Source organism: Zalophus californianus, chromosome 14, assembly GCF_009762305.2.
Source record: "Zalophus californianus isolate mZalCal1 chromosome 14, mZalCal1.pri.v2, whole genome shotgun sequence".
Taxonomy (NCBI): domain Eukaryota; kingdom Metazoa; phylum Chordata; class Mammalia; order Carnivora; family Otariidae; genus Zalophus; species Zalophus californianus.
Window position 1 is genome coordinate 56,883,752 of NC_045608.1, and position 23,392 is coordinate 56,907,143.

Here is a 23,392-nt window from a genome sequence, read left to right on the forward strand (position 1 = left end):
CGTCTAGGAAGGACAGCACACTTCTGCGCGTGGTTTACCAAGGGCCTTCACCTTTACCTCTGTACTGGTTTTCTGTGGCCACTATAACAGATTACCAAAAACTTGGTGGTTTCAAACAACACCAAAGTCTCATCCTGCGGTTCTATGGGCTAGGAGTCGGACAGGGGCTACAGTCAATGTGCCGGAAGGGCCATGTTCCTTTCTGTAGCATCTAGGGGAGAATCCTCCCTGCGCTTTTCCAGCTTCTAGAGGCTGCCCACATTCCTGGGCTCATGGCCCTCTTCTTCTGTCTTCCAAGCCATAGCCGGTCAGCTTCTCAGAGTCTGTGACTCCGACCTCCTCTTCTGCTTCCCTTTTACTTAAGGACCCTGTGATTGCAGTGGGCCCACCTGGATCATATGGGATATGCTCCTTAAGTGAATGTCAGTGGATTCCAACTGCAACCAGCTTAATTCCCACTGATCAGGAAACCTCACGTACTCCTAGGCTCTGAGGCTTAGCACATGGACATCTTCGAGGGCCATGATTCTGCCTCCCATACCATCTCACTCCATGCCCGCACAGGTGGTAGATGGTGGCCCTGACCCCAGGATTACTACTTCCGGGGAGAAGAACAAGAACTCCCCACAAGAACTCCAGAAGACAGGTCCCATCAGTGTTGTTTCCCTTTACGGGTAGAAAAATGGAGGTCTGGCAAGACTAGGTATTTTGTCCTGGACAAGACTATTGCTGTGCGGTATCCTAAAGCACGATCGAGACTGCAGGGTCGGATGTCAAAAGCAGGCATCCTTCCAGCCAGAGGAGCTCTGCCTGTGCGGACAGCCCCTTCTGTGCCAGAAGAGCCCATTTGCAGAGCCAGATCAGGCGGGATTCAAGTGTGGTCATGAAAAATCAAAAAGACCCCTGCCTTCTGGAACCTGTGGGGACAGTCTAGCCCTGCCTCAGACAGGTCACAGCTAGAGTCACAGCCTCAGGTCTCCCTTTCCTCTGGGCCCTGGTCTGGGGAAAGAAGGTGGTCCCAGTGAGGGATGGCAGTAGGATGGGGTACCACAGTGACCCCTCCCTCCCTGTTCAGGGTCCCAGGTCCTAGAGACTAGCCCAGTAACATCATGTTTACGGGTTTCTGCCTCTTTTTTAGCTGTGGAAAGCGAGGAGTCCAAGCTGCTGGAGCTGCTGGAGCAGCTGAGCCAACCACAGGACCTGCAGCCTCATGTCACCTCCGTGCCCGAGCTCCAGCCGTGCTGTGTGTTCTCCGTTCGCCTTTTCTCAGTCGGACCCAGATCCCCCTCTGCGCTGACTGAGGTGGGAGGGTGCTGGGAATGAGGGCCCAGGTGTGGTCTATGTCCAGAAACGGTACTCTGTGAGCCAGAGTAGGGCAAGCAGACGGGGGCCAGTTCATTCCTGGATCAAATAATGTACCCCCAAGAGCCGCGAGAACTTCTCAGAGCAGAAAACACGTCCAAAAGCAACCATGCAGTGCCTGGTACACAGTAATTCCTCAAGAAATGTGTTTAACCAATCCTGGGGTGCCTGGGTGGCTCAGTCCGCTGAGCATCTGACTCTTGATTTCGGCTCAGGTCATGATCTCAGGGTCGTGAGATCGAGCCCCACATCGGGCTCCATGCTAAGAGGGGAGTGTGCTTGAGATTCTCTCCTCCCATCCCGCCCCTCCTCTGCTCTCTCTCACTCTAAAATAAATAAATGAATCTTTAAAAAAATGTGTTTAACCAGTCCCAATGGCATTTACTATGCTGCTTTAGATGGAAATTGGACTCCTCACCCCCTTTTTTCCTGGGGGAGGAGGTTTAGCCTTGGCTTAAAAATAAGCAGCTGATCTAGGCTCCTGGGGAGGTCTCGATGGATCAGGCTCGGCATAGCTTGTGTGCAGGTCCCACGGGAGCATGCACTTAGGGCCAGCGGCGTCAGATGTGGGGTACAGAGGAGAACGGGCAGAAAAGACGGGGCACCGGAGAAGCCAAGATGGTGAAGGGGGAGGAGGCACAACCCCTTCAATTATTCATTTGTTTAGTAAACATATATTGAGCACCTACTACAGACGAGGCTGAAACGGAAACAGTTTATCCAGGAGTTTCCCAGTCGGGGTTGCCTGGAATCATAAAAGGTGTTCTGTGGGAAATGGACACTGATGACATAGGTGCGTGAAACTCCGGGTTAGACCAATTTTGACGAGTCTCTACTGTTTCCCTGTGTTCTCACCAGCGGTGACTCAGGCCAGAGGTGCAAGGGGAAGGGGGCCGAGTGTGTGAGCAGCGTGCCCTCTGGGGGAAATCCTGATGGATGCGATGGGGCCGGCTGCTCCAGGCCAACCTCCTCAAAGTACAAGGACCCGAAGCCTCTAGGGAGGCCAAAAGGCAAGCGGAATCAGAGCGTGGAAGAGAGGACAATGAAGGAGCTGGCTAAAGCAGCCTCCCCATCCAGATCCCTCTTCCTCGAGGTAGTCCCAGAGCAGCACAGGGGTCCCCTAGAGCTCGGGGGGGCTTCCAAGCAAACAGGCTGGCCCTGTCACTGCCCCAAGTCAGTGGCCCCAGTGTGAGTCTCCAGGCTCTCTGGGCTCTGGCCTTATCTGCCACAACTGCTGGAAATAATGACGTAGAGCCTTAGCTCTGGGCTGCCCTCCTCCCCCCAGCCCTGCTGGTGCTCAGTGATTGCAAGGAGCACGGGGCAGCCTGGCTCCTGACTGCCTGCATATGGCTGGCAAACACCAGAAGGTTCCATGCTGGGACTCCCTAATCCTTAGGGTCTCAAAAGGATCCAGGCAGTGTCTGCTTCCACTTCGAGTACAGCTACAGCCTGGTCGTGACCTCCTCTGAGCTACTGCAGCAGATCCTGGCCTGGCCTTTCCTGCCCCTTCTCTCTGCTTGTCCTCCCCCTCCCCCGGCCCCCCGACAGCCAGACCCACCTTCTGGCAGGCAGGCAGTTAACGCTGAGCTCCAGCATTTGGACAGACAACAGGCAAAGAACAGTGGGCAAGGTCCACATCTTGCCCAACGCAATGGTGGGCACAGAGCAGGTCCTCCCTACAAGTTTGCTGACTGACCGACCTTAGTAATGCCCTCATCTTCTCATGGTCTAGCAGGAGAAATTGGTCCGTTAAACAGTTGCAAATGATTAAGTGAACAATTACATTGTAAGGACCAGGAAGGAAAAATACAAAATTCTGTGGAGGCCACCGTCTGAGCTGGATGGATAGTGAGCAGTCAGGCAGGCTTCCCGGAGGAAGTGAGATTTAAGCTGAGACTTAAATCTGGGTGAAGAGCAGAAGAAAGAACATTCCCGGTGGAAGGAATAGCATGAATGGGGCCCTGAAGCACAGCTCTGGTCACAGCCCTCTCTTGGCTTGGTTCCCCTCAGTAATCCCCATGACTGCAGCCCCGCAAATCCCACTCTCCTCATGTGGGCCCCCCATGCTCAGGCCAAGCCCTTCTGTCAAACTTCTCTCCTCTTGCTCTCCCGCAGAGCTCAGGACCCCGCCAGATGGGCTACTCTTGTCCTCAGCACCTACCCTTTGTTCCCAGCTCTGTGCCTTTGCAGAGCTGCTGAGGCCCCCAGGGACTGCCCTTTCCTCCCATCTCCACCAGTTCAAATCCCTCCACAGTTCCAGTTCTGCGCGTGACGGAAAAGGCACAGTCCACCCTGCGTGTCCCACTGAAGGCAGCTATACCCCCGGCCAGCCGCCCAGAGCAGCCGAGGACCCTGACAAGTGCACAGTGGCAGTGGATTGGGGTGGGAGGTGGTGTCTGGAGCACCAAGCCCTGGCGGTGAGCTCACTGCCCACAGTCTCCCCTGCTTGGGCTGGAGGCAGCGGGAAACCTGCTCGTGGACCAGGGATCTGCTCCCACAGCACCAGGGATCTGCTTCCACAGTTTGCTGCCCCACGGAGGGGTGCCTGTAATCTGCCAAACCAGAGTCTTCCCCGCAGCAGGCCTGATCACCAGGCCACCGGCAACAGCTCAGAGTCAGTAAACTCGTGGCAAAGTTCATCAAGGGGAGTATTGGCCAGGGAGACAGGACTATAGCGAGTTCTGCCCCGAGGGATCAATCATGGTCACTGTTTTATGGTGGTGACATGGAGCAACGGCAATGGTGCTGGGGAAGCCATCAGTTTAGCTAAACCACCAGTGAGCCAGGCCCCGGCATTTAGGGGAGTCTTCCTCAATCGAGGACCCCATTAAGTCAGTGGCTTTCCTTTGGGGGTGTGCTGCCACTTGACAGAAAACAGACATTTGGTAAGGCCAGGCCAGTCGGCTCTTGAAAATGCCATTCCCATGGAACAGAGAGGCCTGCTGGGCTCTTTTCACCTTGCTAGTCATTGAGTCTGAGTTGATCTGCCTCCATATAGGGGGATGTCAGGCCAAAGAGTTCCAAGGCATCCATGGGTCAAGCATGCAATTTCAACAAGAGCTTGCTAATAACTTCTTCAAATAAAAAAAACAAAAACAAATACTGCATTTGGTAGCTTGTCCAGCAGGTGGCACTGTTATACTAGGAAATGCCCCTAAGTAACCCTGCAGCCATTAAATCTTTGATGGAAACCGATTTCTCTTTTTATTTCTGGAATTCTGTATTGTTTCTCCAGGACCACCAGGAAGGTTTAGGGAGGAAAGCGGGGAGGGGGCAGTCTACAGGAACCACTAGCATTTCTGTACATGCAGCAATTCCGGATGGGAGAATCCCCTCTGACACTTACCGGAGGCAAAGTGCCTACAGAAAACTCAAGGATTCTTGCGATCCTTCAGCTGTGGGAAACCACAACACTACAGTGAATGACCCACAGGGCCCCACCCTCAAGACCACTTAGGCTTTCCTTCCCTACCTTTCCTTCACCAAAACCCCATCAGTTGAATTTAGGAGCCTTTTTTCTCCGTGAGAACATGGATCAGAGTCTAACATGCACACAAGTCAGGGACTGCAGTGACATGGGTCCTTAAAACCAGGAGCCCAGGCTATCCCCCAGCTGGGAGCACAGGGAGTGGTGGAGGCTAGCCCAGGGAGAACAGTGGAAGCAAAAGGAAGCAAACAAGGTCAGCTTCTTTTCTCCCTTCCTTCAGGGTCTATACCTGAGCACGAGCACTTCTTCCAGTTTCCAGTGCCTGAGCCATGGAGTTTCTTCCCTCCACAGTGGCCACCACATTCCAACTTGCGGTCCTCGGTGCTTTGGGCACCTCTATGCCCAGTGCTGAGAAATGGCCCAGGTAAGAGTGGTCAGGGTTTGCCATCTTGGTGCACACAGTAGGAGATGTAGGACAATGGATGCTCAAGGACTGTATTCCCCAACACTGAAAAAAATTATACAATAAGATAATGTCAAAAATATATTAGATAACTTAAAATGGAATACTAAATACAAACCAACAAAGTTTAGCCCAAAGGTAGGAACGGAGAAACAAAAGTGAAAAATAGAGGGAAAAAATAAATAATAAAATGGGAGGCCTAGATCCAAATATATCAATTATTACATTAAATGTAAGTGAAGTAAACACACCAAGTAAAAGATAGAGGTTGAGAGCACAGATTTTTTAAAAAAGACCCAAGTACATACTGTCTAAAGAAACTCTTCAAATATTATGACAGAGGTAGGGTAAAAGAAAAGTATGAAAAAAACTGTAACATGGAAACCCCAACGAAAACAAAGCAAGGGGGACCATACGAATAGCAAAGTAAACTTCAGAGCAAAAAAAATTACAAGTTAAAGAGAGACATTACATACAGACAGAAGAATCAATTCACTAAGAAGGCATAATAACAATTCTAAATGTCTAATACCCAAGAACAGCACTTCAAAATATAAGAAGCAAAACTCGTCAGAGCAGAAAAGGAGTAGATATATCCACTGGTATACTTGGAAACTGCATCCATCCTCTATGTCATTATCTAGAAATAAAAGAGAAAATTAGCAAAGATAGAACTGAACACCACCACCAACTTGAATTAATTGATATTTATAGAACATTCCACACAACAACGGCAGACTACACATTCTTTTCAAGTGTACATGGAACGTTTACCAAGATAGACCATTCTGTGAGTCATAAATCAAACCTTAACAAATTTAAAAGGATTTAAATCATACAAAATATACTTTTTGACTATAATGGAATTAAACTATAAATCAATAACAGGAGGAGAACTGAAAATTCTCCAAACACTAAGAAAGAAATGATACATTTTTTCAAAGGAAATCTCAAAGGAAATTAGAAAATATATTAAACTGAAAGAAAATTAATATATAATGTATCACGGTTTGTAGGATATAACTAAAGTGGGAGAGGAGTTTACCATGTTAAATGCTTGTATTACAAAACAAGGCATGTCTCAAAGCAACCATCCAAGCTTGCACGTAAGAAACTGGGTGGGGAGGGGGGCAAAATAAACCCAAAGTAAGTAGGAGGAAGGGAATAATGAAGAGCAGTTATTAATAAAACTGGAAACAGAAAATCAATGAAACCAAGAAGTGGTTCTTTGAAAGACCAATAAAATTGATTTTCTCTAGTCAGACTAACAAATAGAAAAAGAGAGAAGACAGAAATGACCAAATCAGGAATGAAAAAGGAAATATAACTACAGATCTCATAGACATTAAAGTAATAATAACATCTCTGTGCAAATGAATTTGGCAAACTACATGAAATGGACCAAACTGTCAAAACCCACAAACTACCAAAAGTCACCCGTCATAAAATAGATAACTCAATTTTAAAACATTCTCATCACCCAAAAAAGAAACCCGGTACCCATTAGGAATCACTCCCCTTTGCCCCCCTAAACCTCCAGCCCTAGGGCACCATTAGTTTACTTTCTGTCTCTATGTATTTGCCTATTCTGGACATTTCATATGAATGGAATCATACAACATGTAGTCTTTGTGACTGGTTTCTTTCTTTTACCATAATCAAGGTTAGTCCATGTTGTAGCCTGTGTAAGTCGTTCAGTTCCTTTTATGGTTAAATAATATTCCATCATATGGATATACCACATTTGATTGATTAGTTGATAGACATTTGGGTTATTTCCACTTTTTGGCTATTATAATATACCTACAACATTTGTATGTAAGTTTTTATGTGGACATACGTTTTTACTTCTCTTGGGTATATTAGGAGTGAAATTGCTCAGTCATATGGTAACTGTATGTTTATCTTTTTTTTTTTTAAGATTTTATTTATTTGACAGAAAGAGACACAGGCGTTAGAAGGAACACAAGCAGGGGGAGGGGGAGAGGGAGAAGCAGGCTTCCCGCGGAGCAGGGAGCCCGATGCGGGGCTCGATCCCAGGACCCTGGGATCATGACCTGAGCCGAAGGGTCAGGGGCTTAACAGTTGGCTTAACCAACTGAGCCACCCAGGCGCCCTGTATGTTTATCTTTTTGAGGAACTTCCAGACTTTTCCAAAGTAGCTGTACCATTTGGAATCCCATCAACAGTATATCAGGGGTTCCTTACAACACTTATTTATCTTTTTAAAAATTCTAGTCATCCTAGTGAATGTGAAGTTGCATCTCATTGTGATTTAAATTTGCAGTCCCCTGATGTCTAATGATGTTAAGGCCTCTTTTCATCTGTTTATTGGCCATCTGTAATCTTCTTTGGAGAAGTGTCTATTTGAGATCCTTTGCCTATTTTAAAATTAGGTTGTCTTTTTATTATTGAATTGTAAGTGTTCGTTATATATTCTAGATACAAGTCCCTTATCCGATATATGATTTGTAAATATTTTCTTCTCCTCTGTAGGTTATCTTTTTACTTCCTTGGTGATATCTTTTGAGGCATGAAACTTTTTAATTTTGATGAAGTTTATCTTTTTTTCTTTTGTTGCTTGTGCTTTTGGTGTCATATCTAAGAATGCTTGTTCTTTTTTTTTTTAAGATTTTTATTTATTTTTGAGAGAGAGAGAGAAAGCGCATGTGAACACGAGTGGGGGAGAGGGGCAGAGGGAGAAGCAGACTCCCTGCTGAGCAGGGAGCCTGATGCGGGGCTTGATCCCAGGACCCTGGAATCATGATCTGAGCCGAAGGCAGATGCTTAACTGACTGCGCCACCCAGGCGCCCCTAAGAATGCCTGTTCTAATCCAAGATCATAAATGTTTATATCTATATTTTTTTCTAAGAGGTTTTTTTTTCCCCACATAAAAGCTTAGTTTTTGTTTGGTGGGTTTTTTTTTTTTTAAGATTTTATTTATTTTAGAGAGAGAAGGCATGAACAGGGGGAGGGGGAGGGGGGCAGAGGGGAAGGGAGAGGGACAAGCAGAGTCCATGCTGAGCTCTAAGCCAGACATGGGGCTTGAACTCATGATCCTGAGATCATGACCTGAGCCGAAACCAAGAGTCGGCCGCTTAACCAACTGAGCTACCCAGGCGCCCCAAAAGTTCTTAGTTTTTTAACCCTCTCATGAAAAATCTCAGTCACCACAGATTAAGTCACTGCAGAATCTTTACTCCTTTTGTTGTCCAATCTCCCACTCACTTGTTGGCAGCGCCAACACTGGCTTTTGCAGTCTCCCTGACTTTTTTTGTTCCATTCTTGCGTTCCTTTCCCTGTTTCCGTGAGGTATTTTTCCTCTCATGCAGGCCATGTCTCGCAAGCCTATGTTTAGGTTCATTTTTCTTTGCATAATCCAAGGAATCCTAAATCATGCCAAAGCCAGTTGTCTTGCCACTCCTAAAATGGTTCTGGATCCAAATACAAAGATGACATCTGGTGTGGTCTTGTACATTTCCGCTAGTTTTTCCCAAAAATCTGTCTTAGGTACTGTTGCCTTTCTGGGGTGAAGAACATCAATGACCATCTGTTTCCACTGATGTAGTTGGTCGGTCATGAACTTCCTGGTCTAGAGAGTTACTGTGTCATTGATGATGGTGGCCAAGCTTCAAGCAGCCAGGCAGGAAAAGAGAGCTTTCTAAGAGTTTTATCGTTTGGGTTCTAACATTTAGGTCTAGGATCCATTTGAGTTAATTTTGACATGTGTATGGTTTGAGGAAGGAACCTTTTGTATATGAATATCCAGTTGCTAAAAAGACTATTCTTTCCCCATTAAATTGTCTTGGCAGCCTTGTTGAAAATCTATGGACTATAAATATGAAGAAGTTTATTTTTGGACTCTCAATTCTCTCTCATTGGTCTGTATGTCTAGTCTTATATCAATACCACACTTTCTTGATACTGTAGCCTTGTAGTAAATTTGAAATGCACAAGTCCCCCACTTTGTTCTGCTTTGTTTTGACTATTGTTGGTCCCTGGCATTTTCATATGAATTTCAAGATCAGCTTATCAATTTCAAAAAGGCACTTGGGATTGTATAGAGATTGTACTGAGTCTGTAGGTTAGATAGGGAGTATTGCCATCTTAAAAATAGTAAGTCTTTGGAGCACCTGAGTGGCTCAGTCAGTTAAGGGTCCAAGTTGGTTTCGGCTCAGGTCATCTCGTGGTCGTAAGATTGAGCCCTGCGTCGAGCTCTGTGCTCAATGCAGAGTCTGCTTCAGATTCTCTCTCCCTCTCCCTCCCTCCTTTGCCCCCTGCTCTGCTCGGGCTCTCTATTTCTCAAATAAATAAATAAAATATTTTAAAAAATAATTGTCTTCAAAAAAAATATTGTCTTCTTTATTTAGGTTTTCTTTAATTTCTTTCAATAATGTCTTAAAGTTTTTGATGTTCAAAGCTTATACTTCTTTAAATTTATTCCTGTTTTATTTTTTGATGCTATTATAAATGTAATTATTTTCTTAATTTCACTTTTGGATTATTTACTGCAAGTGTATACAAGTAAAATTATTTTTTTGTATCTTGCATGTATAGTTTATATTTTTTGGTGTATTGATCTTGTATTTTGTAATTTCGCTGACCTCATTAATTAGTTTTCATTTTTTTTTAAAGATTTTATTTATTTATTTGTCAGAGAGAGAGTGCACAAGCAGGGGGATCGGCAGGCAGAGGAAGAAGCAAGGAGCCCGATGCGGGGCTCCATCCCAGGACGCTGGGATCATGACCTGAGCCAAAGGCAGATGCTTAACCGACGAACCACCCAGGCGCCCCAGTTAGTTTTTATTTTTAGTGCATTCCTGAAGATTTTGCCAATTCACGATTATGTTGTCTGCACACAGATAGTTGGAGGAACGATCACAGGAAACAGTGCATGCATCTGGTAAACAGAGAGCTCTCCCAGATGACAGCTTGTCTCATGCTCCCTTGTTAGGTGCTATTCCCCTCTCGCTACCCCCACTTCCTCTGCAGTGGTCCTCTGCAGGGCCACTGTTAGCATGAGGCTGGCACCGGGCGCAGGGCAGGGGCTCAGCGAGGGTCACCTCCCTGCCTCCCTCCTGCATGCGGCGGAAGGTTTAGTGGTCCACACGGGCAGTTCACTTCCTCTGAGTCAGGTGCTGTGCTTGCCTCCTTTGGAGGAGCGTCTCATTCAGTCAGTGAGTGGGGGCACCACTCTGTGCTCTGCTCTGTGAGCAAGGCCCTTCCACTGCTCTGGAACATCGTGAGCAGCAGGCCCGGGGGGTTGAGGGGGGTGTTGGGGGGACACAACTCCAGGCAGAAGAACCCTCTCAGTCCTAAGCCCTGCCTGAAGGCTGCCAGGCTGAGCTGCGAGGCTCAGCCAGTCCAGGGAGGGCACAAGGGCACAAGTGTGGATTCCGCCCCAGTGGGAGCCCCAAGCCCCCCAATACGTCTCCTGTCCCAGGTAATCACACAGCTGCACACCAACACAGGATTTCTCAGAAATATTATTCCCTAAGTTGAAAAAAAAAAACCCAATGCTATTATGAGCAGAGTCTGTTGAAAGAAGGGCTAAGAACATTTTGGAGATGCATTGCTGTTAGTCGGTTTTATGGCACATTTGCATTTAAATAGATTCTTTAACTCTTTCTGAACTTCACAATAATACAGCCTTAAAATGCTGACTAATTGGGTGGCATGTGCTTAATTTTCACTTTAATTTTAACACTGATACATTGCCTTATCGTCGCCATTCCGGCTCAAATGACACTTGCAAATGCAAGTTTTAAATGTTTTCTGTTCTTTTTGGTTAAAAATCAGACAGATCCTGGACCTGCATTACAGAAAAGGTGCTCATCTTGTCAGCTGGTCCAGCTGTCCCAGGTCTGAGCTCTTAGAAGTCAGCCGGTCGTGTCTCCCACCTCCCTATCTTGGCAAGCTGCAGCATCGTGCAGGGGAGCTCTGCCAGGAAGGCTCCCCAAGCCGAGAGCCAGACCTGTCCTTGGCCTCAGCCAGTGGCGTGCTCAGGCTGGCTCGCCCCACCTCTCAAGAGCTGAGGATCACGTTTTTAGGAAATTTGCAAGCCAGTTCCTCAGCAATCATTATCAAAAATTAAATTATGTAAGCTTCTAAGTAAACAAATATATTAAAAATGAAGGTAAAATATACTCAAAACTCATTACTTCATTATGGTTTTATTACTACCTATGTCCTCGAGCTCATTCACATCCATGGTGGAAGGACGATATAATTGTATTCAGTAAGGTTATGCTGGTGGCTTAAAATTGGCCCCAGTGGGAGCATTTATAAACCAGGCCCCCTTTTTTTCAAAGAGGCAGTTGCTAACCATGTACCAGCGTCCCACTGAGAGCAACTGGCCCAGCCCTGAGCAACTGTGGGTCTTCTTTCTGTCTTGTTTGTCAGCCCTGGGCCGGACAGCCCCAGGTGGCTCTCAGCATTCCAGGGGAGGCTTGGCCAGTGCCAAAGGCCTACGTGATTTCTCTTGATGTAGCCCAAAGCAGCAAATAAAAGCAGCTGAATGAGACTGCTAAGGGGTCTGTCCTGTTCCTTGCACACTCCCTCGCTCTCTGGACTCAGAAAACTCCCCACAGAGATCTCTACCCACTCCTCTCCTTCCTCCTTGGACCCACCCCTCCTAGGAGAGATCTGGGACCTCAGGCCCAGCTGGTGCTCTGATCTGGAGGACATCCCAAGGTTCTGGACTCCCACCTGGATGGCAGGAGCAGCATCTCACCGATTTCTCAGCCTCCAGCCCCTTCTCAGGTCTTCATCTTATGATGCCCCTCCTCTCCTCCAGGACCCACACTGGTTCCCTGCTACCTGCCCCAACCCTCGACAGCTCTCCTCTCTGGCTCTCAGGGACGCACCCTACCCTGAAGTCCAGTCACAACGCTTAGAATGAGGGGCTTCAAGAGAGGGAGCATGAAGAACACCTTTGTATATCTTAGTTGGTTAAAAAAGGAACACTCGCCCATTAGAAAATCAGTGAAATGGTCCCAGATGTCAATTGTCAGACTTTTCTACCCTATGGCCTCCTCTCCTCCACTATTGCTCTCCTCTCCTCCCCCCTCCCTTACTAAATCCTGCCCCTGCTCCAGGGCCCACATGAAGGCCACCATTGCCTCCCAATCCTTCTCCCCTTGAAACACAGGATGAGAAATGCGATATTTAAAAGGCAGTTAGAGAAGAGGCACCGTATTGCTACCATGTTCCGGGGTGGGATGCAAGCCCCATGACGCAGGACTTGTCCAAAAGTCCACACCCTCATCTAGGGCCTAAAAGGCCTAAAAGTTGGGATGGAGTAGTTCCCCTTCACCTCAAGTACAGAGAGGGGCTTTAGCAGAGCACTTGAAGAGCTTGATTAGCATTCTGTGTGGTTTGGGGGGCACCATGGATGCATGTGCAGTGCCTACCTGGAAAATGAGCAAGTGAGAGGCAGCCTTGCCCCAGGGTGACATCAAGGCAGAGTGAGCTGAGTTTTAAAGGATGGCCGGAATTGAGACAAGCCTAGGAGATTAGGGAGGGCATCGAAGGCAGGAGGAGCAGAGCACAAGTGCAGAGGCTCTAGTAGAAGGGGTGTGTTCCAGCCCCAGGGGCCCCCGCAGATGGCTGAAGAGCAGAGGGTCTTGCCAGCAAGAGGGAGAGGCCCTGGAGAAGGTGCCCAGGGCCAGGTCAGCGCCCTGCCTCCTCGGCTATTCTCCCTCCCGCTCGGTCTCCTGTGCCAGCATCCCCCGGGGCCACTTGGTCTCTCTGTGTCCCCTAATCTCTCTAGATTTTAATCCTCCCTGTGCTGTGACAGCTGCCAGTTCAAACGCCACCTCGGGGCTCCTCCTCCTTCACCTCTCCACTCCACATCTCCGATCAACTTTTCAAACACAATACATCCAACTCTGAACTCATAATTTTCCCCTCAAAACCTGTTCTGTTTTCCTCATCTCTGGCTTACAACACCATCCTTCTAGCCAGAAGTCAGGGGTTTCCTCTGTCCACATAAAATGTATCACCTGGTCACCTGCCTCTCCAGTGGTCACCTAAGTCCAGCCATTTCTCGCCAACTCCAGTGTACCCTCTCTATCCCAACAGCCACCATCACCTCGTACCCAGACACCTGGCCTCCAGCTGCCCCCTGAACCCTCTACTCCCCATGGTTTATTCTTTACACAGTAGCCAGAGTGATTTTTCTGAAAATGTAAGTCAAACCGTGTTACTCCATGGCTTAAACCTTCCAGTTGCTTCCCATAGCACCCAGAATTAAAGCTGCAGCTCTCCTCTGGCCTAGAAGGCCCTGTGTCTGGGTCCTTTCCATGCTCCAGGTTCATCACATGCCCTCCCAAGGCCCAAGGGACCCTGTTCTCCTCTGCCCTCACCATGGCACACCTCTCCTGACTTGGGGTTTATGCACACGCTGGTCTTCCCATCGGAAATGCTCTTCCCCAGCTCTCATTCTTCAGGACTCAGCTTAAATCTCTCCTCCCTGGGGACACCTTCCTTGGTCTCCCCACTGCCTTCACAGAGATTTCCTCCCTCTGCCCCCACCTTTTAGGCACCATCCCAGCATTTGGTTTTCTTTACAGCGTGTTGTATTTTGCTTACTTCTCATGCATCCCTACAAGGATCCAGTGGCCGTACGGAGAGCTGTCCTAGGTGCTGGACACTGAGCCAGGAAAACCCTGAGCTCCAGCTCCTTGTCTCCAGGAGTCCAGTCCCACCCCACCCTCATTCTGCCAACAATTCAGGTGCCACTGATGAGTTATCCTCTCCTTCCCAAGGCCCACCTTCCCAACGCCCATCAGTGGAGGGCGTTTCCCATCCCTTTCCTAGCAAGCCACCTCACTCTTCCCACCCAGGGCCAAACCTGACCTCGTAGCCTCCAGAAACCCCCCAGCCAAGCTGCCCAGCGAGGTGGCTTCTGAGTTATGGAAGGGGCCTTGCCCGCAGATACCACAGGTTCACCGAATAGTGGGGGCAGAGAAGTGGGGAAGAGGAGAGACAGCAATGTACAACTGGGCTTGGGGCTGTCCTCCTACCTCCCTGCCTAATCTCCTTGATAAGGTTTATGCCATTTTCAAAGAGCTTCCTAAAGCCTTGTTTTCTGTGTTGGACATCTTCCTGGCTTGAGGTCTAGGGTGGGTCTGGATAAACCAAGGAATTTTTGTGAGGTTAAAGAAAGATAGCCTGGAGCACCTGGATGGCTCAGTGGGTAGAGCATGTGACTCTTGATCTTGGAGTTGTGAGTTCAAGCCCCACGTGGGATGTAGACATTACTTAAAAATAAAATTAAAAAAAAAAAGAAAAGAAAAAGGAAGAAAGTTAACCTTTAGGAGTTTCTTTTGCTTTTGTCTTGTTTTTCTTGTTTTTGTTCACTTCCTATTGTGGAAAATTTCAAACATACACAAAGGTAGAGCTAATTGAATGATAAATCTCTATACATCTCCCTTTGCGCCACTCCTGGTTCATCTTTACCTCACCCTCCAGAGGATTATTTTGAAGCAAATTCCAGAATTCAAAACATTTCACCTGCACATATTCTCATAGTACCTCTGAAAGATAAGGAATCTTTTATGTAAATACAATCCCAAGAATCACATCTAAAAATTTTTGGCAATTTCCTCATAGTATCAAAGACGCAATCAATATTCATCTTTCCCTGGTTGTGTCATAAATGGTTTTATTTTTGTGGTGTGTTTAAGTCAGAATCCAAGTAAGGTCCACACTTGGTTATTGGTTGATAAAGCTCATAAATCTCTTTTAATGTATAACTTCCCTTCCAACTTATTTTGCTGTTGTAATGTATTTGTTAAAGAATATGCTTCAGCTGGAGACATTCTCTTTGTCTCTTGCTGTTGCCTCTGCTTCCTGTGAAAGTCTCAGTTCTTCTTTATCTTTCCTGAGAACCAGGCCGGGGAGGGGGCCGGGGGTCTAGATGTGATGCCATCAGTCATTTCACGGCCCTGTTTTGGAGAACACACCCCTTCCTCAGCAGGGCCCAGCGCTCCGGCGGCCTCAGGCCCCTGGGGTCCAGTCTCTCTAGGGCACCCTGGCACCCTTCCTGCCTGCACTGGGGTGGGGCAGCTGGTGGGGTCCGGGGACCTGTCTGTGTCCATCAGAGACCACTGGGAGCACACCTGGTCAAAGTTAGGTTTACGGTCTTGTGGCACTGAGAGAGGCCGAACCCGGAGAAATGTCTCAGTGAGGGTTAGGAAGGACTTAGGGTCTGATGTGGGCCTGGGGGGGGGTGATGTGGGGGAGAGCTCAGGGAGCAAGTCGTTCCCTCTAGAGTGGGGGCAGTCTGGCGACGAGGAATAATCACATTTCATCTAGGAGTCGCAGGGCATAAAGTGGGCTAACGCTGTCATCAGTGAAGAAGCCTCCATCATTTGCCTTTGTCAGGAAAGGGGGCGGTCTCTGGACCCTTCTGCAGGTGGGGGCAGTGTTCTGGTGTCTGTCCCTGCTCAGGCCCCACGAGGGTGCTAGGCCAGGGATGGCGCCCAGATCTGCTTGCCCAAGTTTGTGGCCTTCTGCCTCTGCAGTGCTCTCTTGGCCTAGTCCCTTCACCTTTGGGAGCTTATGCCTTTTTTTAAACAATTGTTTTGTCCCCTGACCATCAGTTAGAGGGCTTTGGGGAGGGAGCAGAAGCAGGTGATCCCCCAGCATGTGTGATGGTGGCCCGTAGAGCTTTCGCCTGGGCCCACCCAGCCAGAGAACCGTGCCTCAGTGAGGCCTGCCCTCCATGAGGGGATGCCTGGTACTTAAGTCCAATAAATCCCCTCCTTGTGAAACAACGGAAATGTGTGGACCAGAGGTTGATATTGGAATTCAGAAGGTTCCAGTTCCCTTATTTAATGAGAACTGCATTTTTTTTTTTTTCCCGGCACTCCACTTCATCATCTGATTTTGCACCGAGGGCTGTGTCATCACAGGGGAGTCTCCTGGATTCATTTGTTTTCCAAAGTGGATTCCCATGGCTGAATAACTTTGTTTCTTTCTATCTGGAGCAGTAGAAATATTTGCTTCTTAGAAACTGTCAAGGTAGCCAATGGACACTTTAATAAGAAACATACTTCTCATCTGTGAGATCCAGTATTTTTAATTAGCTAGCTGGACAGCTACTTGTCTTCTTTAAGGTATAAATTATTAAAGGCCACGGGAGGGAAAATGTCCATTTAATGCAATGACGTGCTTACACCATTTATGTCTCAGTAACTTGGCTTTGCTCAGTTGTACTCTGTAGAGAAATAATGGCAATATTATAAAAGAATCATCACTAGGATGTGATCCCAGGGAGTCAAGAATGTCCCACCACTGTCATAATTACACATCCCTGCTAATGTGTTAAAGGCGCAGGAAATGTCTCTGTGGCTATCACTCAAGAAGCAAGTCAGCACTGGGGATGGAAAGTCTGATTCGGGTTCTGCAAATCCCCAAATGTTTAATGGGGCTCATGGCACGTGCATTGAGAAGAAAGTGGGAGATGGCCAGGGCCAGAGCTGCACAAAATGGTCTGAGACAAAATCAATCTATAACCCCTTTCTAAAAAGTTTGTTCCATGGGGCGCCTGGGTGGCTCAGTCGTTAAGCATCTGTCTTCGGCTCAGGTTACGATCCCAGGGTCCTGGGATCGAGTCCTGCTCCGCGGGAAGCCTGCTTCTCCCTCTCCCATGTCCCCTGCTTGTGTTCCCTCTCTTGCTATGTCCCTCTCTGTCAAATAAAATCTTAAAAAAACAAAAAATAAAAATAAAAAGCTTTTTCCTCTCTATATTTTTATTTTTAAAGAGCTGTACTTGTATGTAGGCTGGGATTTGCTACTGGAAATGAATGTAATCTCTGAACATGACATGAGGCAGGCATGTCATTAGAAAGCAACCACGGTCATTAATGGTGGGCACAATATTAACAACAGCACTGCCTGCTGTCATTTATAGGGGAACCCTCAGATGCCACGTACGGCGCACATCTCATTGTCCCCACAGCTCCGTTTAGCCAGTGAGGAAAGAAAGCCAAAGAGGCTGGTGATGTTACATAGTTAGGGAGTGATGATGCTCTGGTCAAACCTGGGTCTGACTCAGCTCAGGGTCTCCTCCTCCAGGAAGCCTTCCCTGACCTCCACATACCCTCTATGTAGCACCTGCATCATACCCTGGAACCTGCTATGTGTCTGCCCCCCATGCTAGACTATAAAACCAGCCTGGGAACTTCTTCCTCACTTATTCCCAGCCCTGGCCCAAAGCAGCCTCTGAATAAATTCCTCCAAAATGAACCCTCTGTCAAGTCATGCCCCTCCTTCCTTTGGGGCCAGCCAGGCTTTGCCACCTCTCTGTCCCTGTGTGGTCCTCTGAGTCACGCTCACGGGCACCTGGGGTGTGAACTCTGCGAAAGGGGCCATCTCTTACAGATAGAAATAAAGCATGAAGTAACGAGCCTTGGGAATGCGTCTTCTCTAAAAAAGGAACACAACAAGGGAGGAGGGGCAACTGTTGAGAGATAGCCAGCAGACCGTGAGGACAACCGTCTGCAGAGAGACGCATTTTGTAACTGAAGTCTTGCTGGCAGCTCCCTGCAAGGAAGCCAAGGCAGGAAGAAGGGTCTGGGGAGTCCACTGTGAAGGTCAAAAGTTCGTGCAGTTGGAGAAGTGGGGACAGCCCAGGACAAGGGGCCACAGCTCGAGGACTGAGGAGGCACAGAAAGCCTCATTTTAAACTCAGATCCATATTCATACCCCTATTTGAGGATGAAATAGCATTCAAGAGAAACAGACTCCGTGGGTCTGGAGGGGAATGCCAGGTAGACTAAACAGTGGGTCATTATATCAGACACTACAGTGAAGTTCGGGGCTCTGAGCTGAGACTGTCTGCATCTGAATGCTGCTGGGCCACTTTCCGGTGTGTCAGATCTTGGACTAGTTGTTAACCTGTCTGCCCCAGTTAAACCCTCTGTAAAATGGGGATGATGCTTATATGCATTTAACTGGGGTGTTCTGAAGATTAAGAAGGTTGATACTTGCAAGGGGCTCCAGTCAGTCAAAATGGCCAGCATGGGCTGGGCACCTGCTGAATGTCAGTGCTGTGGTTAAATGCCACGCATGGGCTAAGGCACGCGGTCCCCTGAGAATCCCCAGGAGGTCCGGTACTTGTATTAGCATCAACCCCATTTTACAGATGCAGAAATGAAAGTATAGGTTACCTACTCTCTTTCCCGAGATCACACAGTGAGGAAGCAGCAAAGCCAGGGGTTCGATCTGGATATTCTGGCACGAGAATCCTTCTTCTAACCACTGTGCTATTCTGTGTCTCAAAAATACTTTTTTGTTAGTATCAAGGTACCTGTTGTAGGTTGAATTGAACTGTTTTCCCAAGAAAGAGCTATTGAAATCCTAACACCTGGTATCTGTTTGTTCTCATTTGGGTGGACTTCCCCCCTACACACGTGTCTAAATATTTCCCATAGACAAGTTCTCAGGTAACTGTTTTTGGATTCACCAAATGAACAGGTCCTCTGTGATATCATCACACATGGCCTCGGGTGATGAAAGCAAACCCAGCAAATGAAAATTCTATTTTACCCTAAAATAAATTCTTTCCTTTTAAGAACTGGTTACATTCTGGCTCCAATATTACCTTTGAAATATTGCTTGCCTTTCTCCTCTGCCCCGCATCCCCCTCCACATGATCTCTCTCTCGGTAGGAAGGAGAAATGACGGGGGAGGAAACACTCTCCTTGTCACTTCTATCCGACCAAGAAGCAAGAACTGGTTGGTGATGTGGAAATGGCAGGACCCAGCGGCATGTCCCCTGGAGACAAAGAAGGATGGGGTCCACGACACACTCTGGGTCTTAAGGGACAATTCATGCCAGCAAGGAACTCTGGCTCTGACAAGGAAGTACTGAGCAAAAAAAAGCTAGAACTCTACAGCTGCCGAAGACCATGTCTGAAAGTGGGGAGGCAGAATGTAGAACTCACAGCTAGACAGCATTTTTGTAAACGAATGGAAGAACACCAATGGCCATATTACAGAGGTTATTCTGAGTGGAGGGGACAAAAGATGGCTTCTGTTTTGTTTTCATTTTATTTTGTTCTGTGTTATCTTTTTGTGCTTTCTGTGTGTTCTGCAATAAACACCTATGACTTCTGGAATTAGAAAAGTTATTTTTAAGAATATGAGCATGGGGTGGGGAGAAGATGGTTTATTTGTAAGACCTCATGAGTGATGACATAAAAGTCACCATATAAAAGATCACTCTTGAAAGACAAGCTGTAAACTTTAAAATTTTTACCGTGAAAAAAATAGTTTGCAACTGATAAAAAATGTCGAAACCTTGGATAGCAAAGAACTTGTCAGTGTCTGCAGTATTAGGAATCAGTGAGCACACTCCTGACTCCAGGCTCTTACACCGGCCATTTCATCTGCCCCAGCACTTCCCCCAGACTTCCGCCTGGCATCCTTCCTCACTTCCTCCAGGTCTCTGCTCCAATATTGATCAGACTACCCCCAAATAGAAAAGCACCTCCCACACCCTATCACAGGTGTGTCTGTTGTCTTCTTCCCCTCCCTGGAAAGTCATCTCCATGGTAGCAGGGACGATACCATTTGTTCATTGCTACACCCCTGGGGCCTGAAACAATACATATTAATAGGTACTCATTAAGTATTTGTTGAATGAATGAAGGAATAAAAACGAATGCATGCATGAAATCAGTTAGATGTTTCAGGGGGTGGGACAAGTGTCATTTTCTGGCACCTGGTCAGGAGACCCAGGTCCCCTCCCCATTGGCCCCCTGAGGATGACACATACACTAGGCTCTTAAAACTAAGCCATGGCCTTAGCCCCAAACTCCAATATATTCAGTGTCTGGTGAGTTCTTCCAGTCCCTAAGAAAAAGAATTTAAAGAAATTAGACATGCAAAACACAGACTGTGCCCCCTAAAGGCTAACTCCCACTAAAAGGAATCAGGATTCCTTAGAGAAATGGCTGATTCCAGATGTGGGGCCAAAAGTATATAACATAAGCCTGGTGCATCTTGTCACACCTGATAACAAGGAGCTCTCAATTACCATCAGAGTGATGATGAACACAACCCAAGAGCCAGCTTGCAGGATCTCCCACTGCCCAAACATGAGACCATTTGAATAATAATAACAACGTTTTGAAACACATCAACTATATGAAAATCAATGAATTCGTAATGATATTCAAAAAAAAAAAACACCCCCAATTAATCCATCATCTTGGGAAGTTGCTAAGGCACAAATTTCTTATTCTGAAAATCAATAACAGAAAAGAAAGAACTGAACATTTATCCTGCTTTCCTCTATAGACTATAGTTCAAGATAATCAAATTAAGAAGGAATGTTTCTTTCTCTAGAAAGCCATTCAAGCTAATAAATGAAGAAGCAATGAGATAATTAGAAAATCACCATTTTGTGAATTCCTGATGAAAAACAGATCCAGGTAGTAATAATTAATGACTGCAAACCATTCACTAAAAGTCAATGGAGGATATTACAATGAATGGATCAGGGTGAAAAATTAAACCCACCGATCAATGTTAGTTAGCATCTCCAAAAGTGGGCGATCAGACTTTATGTGCCTGTTGGGGTGATGCAGTAGGAAGCGCACAGCACCACCGAGGAAGTCATTTTGGGAAAAGGAAACCAAGGTCTGAATCTAATTAAGGCTTTGACTCTAACTCCCAGGAGGAGGAGCTATCAAGGACAGAATTAACAGACAGCCCCAGGAAGCAATAAGCCAAATCCAGAAATGTTAGAAATCCTACTAGACAAATAACTCAGGTTTTTTCAATAAACGTCTAAAAAAAGGGAGGACAGTGTTGTTAGATCAAAGGCAACTCGAGATGTCACAACCAAATATGGTGTGTGGCCCTTATTTTCATTCTGATTTGAACAAAGCAACTACAAAAATACATTTTTGAGATAATCAGGGGAAAGTGAACATAAGCCAGATATTAGATACTATTGGAAATTACTTATTTGGTTGAATATGATAATCCTGTGGTTAGAGTTTTTAAGTTTACTTTTGGAGATACATACTGAAGTATTTGCATGTAAAATTATATATCATTTGAGATTTGCTTTAAAATACTCTGGCAAAATATATAAGTGGGAGCTTATAGCTGAGACAAGAATGCTGAAAGGTGGGTGGGTCTTTGTAGGTGTAGCTGTTGGCCCCTGCAGTTTTATACCCATGTAGTGTCTCATCCATCCAAACCAGGGAGAGAGGACTGGTTTCCTTTTTTAAAAAAGTTCTAATTTATTGTAGACCAACACTTTTATAAAGTACAATAAAAGTGAACTACCAAAAGAGCTAAATGATTTTTAAAAAAGACATTCAACATATAAATCTAAATTTTTCATTGGGTTCAATGCACAAAAAATTATATTTCAATAAATATAATCAGAACAAACATACCATATGGAAAGAGAAAAGAGTTCTTTATATGTTTTCCATTGGATGTGTGTATATAAGTGATGAATTTGGAGAATTGCTATCTTACATTCATAACTTTTTGCAATTCCCCAAGCATAGCTCAGAGTTATGAGTAAGATAGAGATTCCCCATATTAAATGTCTCTGCACACAGTCTGAACAAAAATCATGTCTGTCAATATTTAAAGTTTTTAATGTAACAAGCGAGCTTACTTCTATCTTGTTAATTTCTCTAACCTAGCTTGGATAGCTGACAATACTACTCACGGGATAACGTACATCTAAACTTTTCTATGTTTTGTTGTCACGACACTTCTAGCAGAGAAATCAGCCCCAAGAGATATGTTGATTGGAATGGCAGAAGAGAGTTTACAGTAATTTCAGCAAGCTCAGGATATCCTTTTAATTTCTATCAAAAATGAAACAAACAATGCTGTATTTTAAGAATTCATCTCCAGTCTATGATCAGTAGCCAATGCCATCAATTTATCCTGTAAAGTTGTAGTTCAATTTATATTACCCAGATCTTTTGATTTAAAAAAATAGATTCCAGAGCCATAATTTCCTTACATGTGCATTATCTTTTGATGGAAAATAAAATTCAAATTCATAGATGTACAAGTGTACAGTAATATGCTACCATCTACATTTCTGATTGTTGAAATATGTCATAAAAACCTATAGAAGTTCTAACTTTTGTTTTTACTTTTGGTCTTTTGTTGCATTCCTTTGTTTTTTTTTTAAGATTTTATTTATTTATTTGAGAGAGAGAGAGAGAGAGAGCACAGAGGGAGAGTGAGAGGGAGAAGCAGACTCTCCACTGAGCAGAGAGCCCGATGCGGGGCTCGAACCCAGGACCTTAATATCATGACCTGAGCCGAAGGCAGACACTTAACTGACTGAGCCACCCAGGCACCCCTTCTTTGCTATTTTTAAGGAAGTTTTGAGGTCATTAAAAATATCTGAGCTATCAACTGTATGATCCAGCAATTGCACTACTGGGTATTTACCCCAAGGATACAAATGTAGTGATCCGAAGGGGTACGTACACCCCAATGTTTATAGCAGCAAGGTCCACAATAGCCAAACTGTGGAAAGAGCCAAGATGTCCATCAACAGACGAATGGTTAAAGAGGTGTATATATACAATGGAATCTTATGCAGCCATCAAAAGGAATGAGATCTTGCCATTTGCAACGACGTGGATGGAACTGGAGGGTGTTATGCTAAGCGAAATAAGTCAACCAGAGAAAGACACGTATGAAATGATCTCACTGATATGAGGAATTCTTAATCTCAGGAAACAAACTGAGGGTTGCTGGAGTGGTGGGGGGTGGGAGGGATGGGGTGGCTGGGTAACAGACATTGGGGAAGGTATGTGCTATGGTGAGCACTGTGAATAGTGTAAGACTGATGAATCACAAACCTGTACCTCTGAAACAAATAGTATATTATATGTTTAAAAAAAAAAAGATAGTAGGAAGGGAAAAATGAAAGGGGGGAGTCAGAGGGGGAGACGAACCATGAGAGACTATGGACTCCAAGAAATAAACTGAGGGTTTTGGGGGGGGTGGGAGATGGGTTAGCCCGGTGACGGGTATTAAAGAGGGCACATACTGCATGAAGCACTAGGTGTTATACACAAACAATGAATCATGGAACACTACATCAAAAACTAATGATGTAATGTATGGTGAT

At 46.0% G+C, this 23,392-nt stretch overlaps 1 pseudogene; it reads right to left on the reverse strand.

Annotated features, from left to right (window-relative positions):
* Positions 1-8,477: 8,477 nt before the first annotated feature.
* Positions 8,478-10,985, reverse strand: LOC118356243 (annotated as a pseudogene).
* Positions 10,986-23,392: the final 12,407 nt, after the last annotated feature.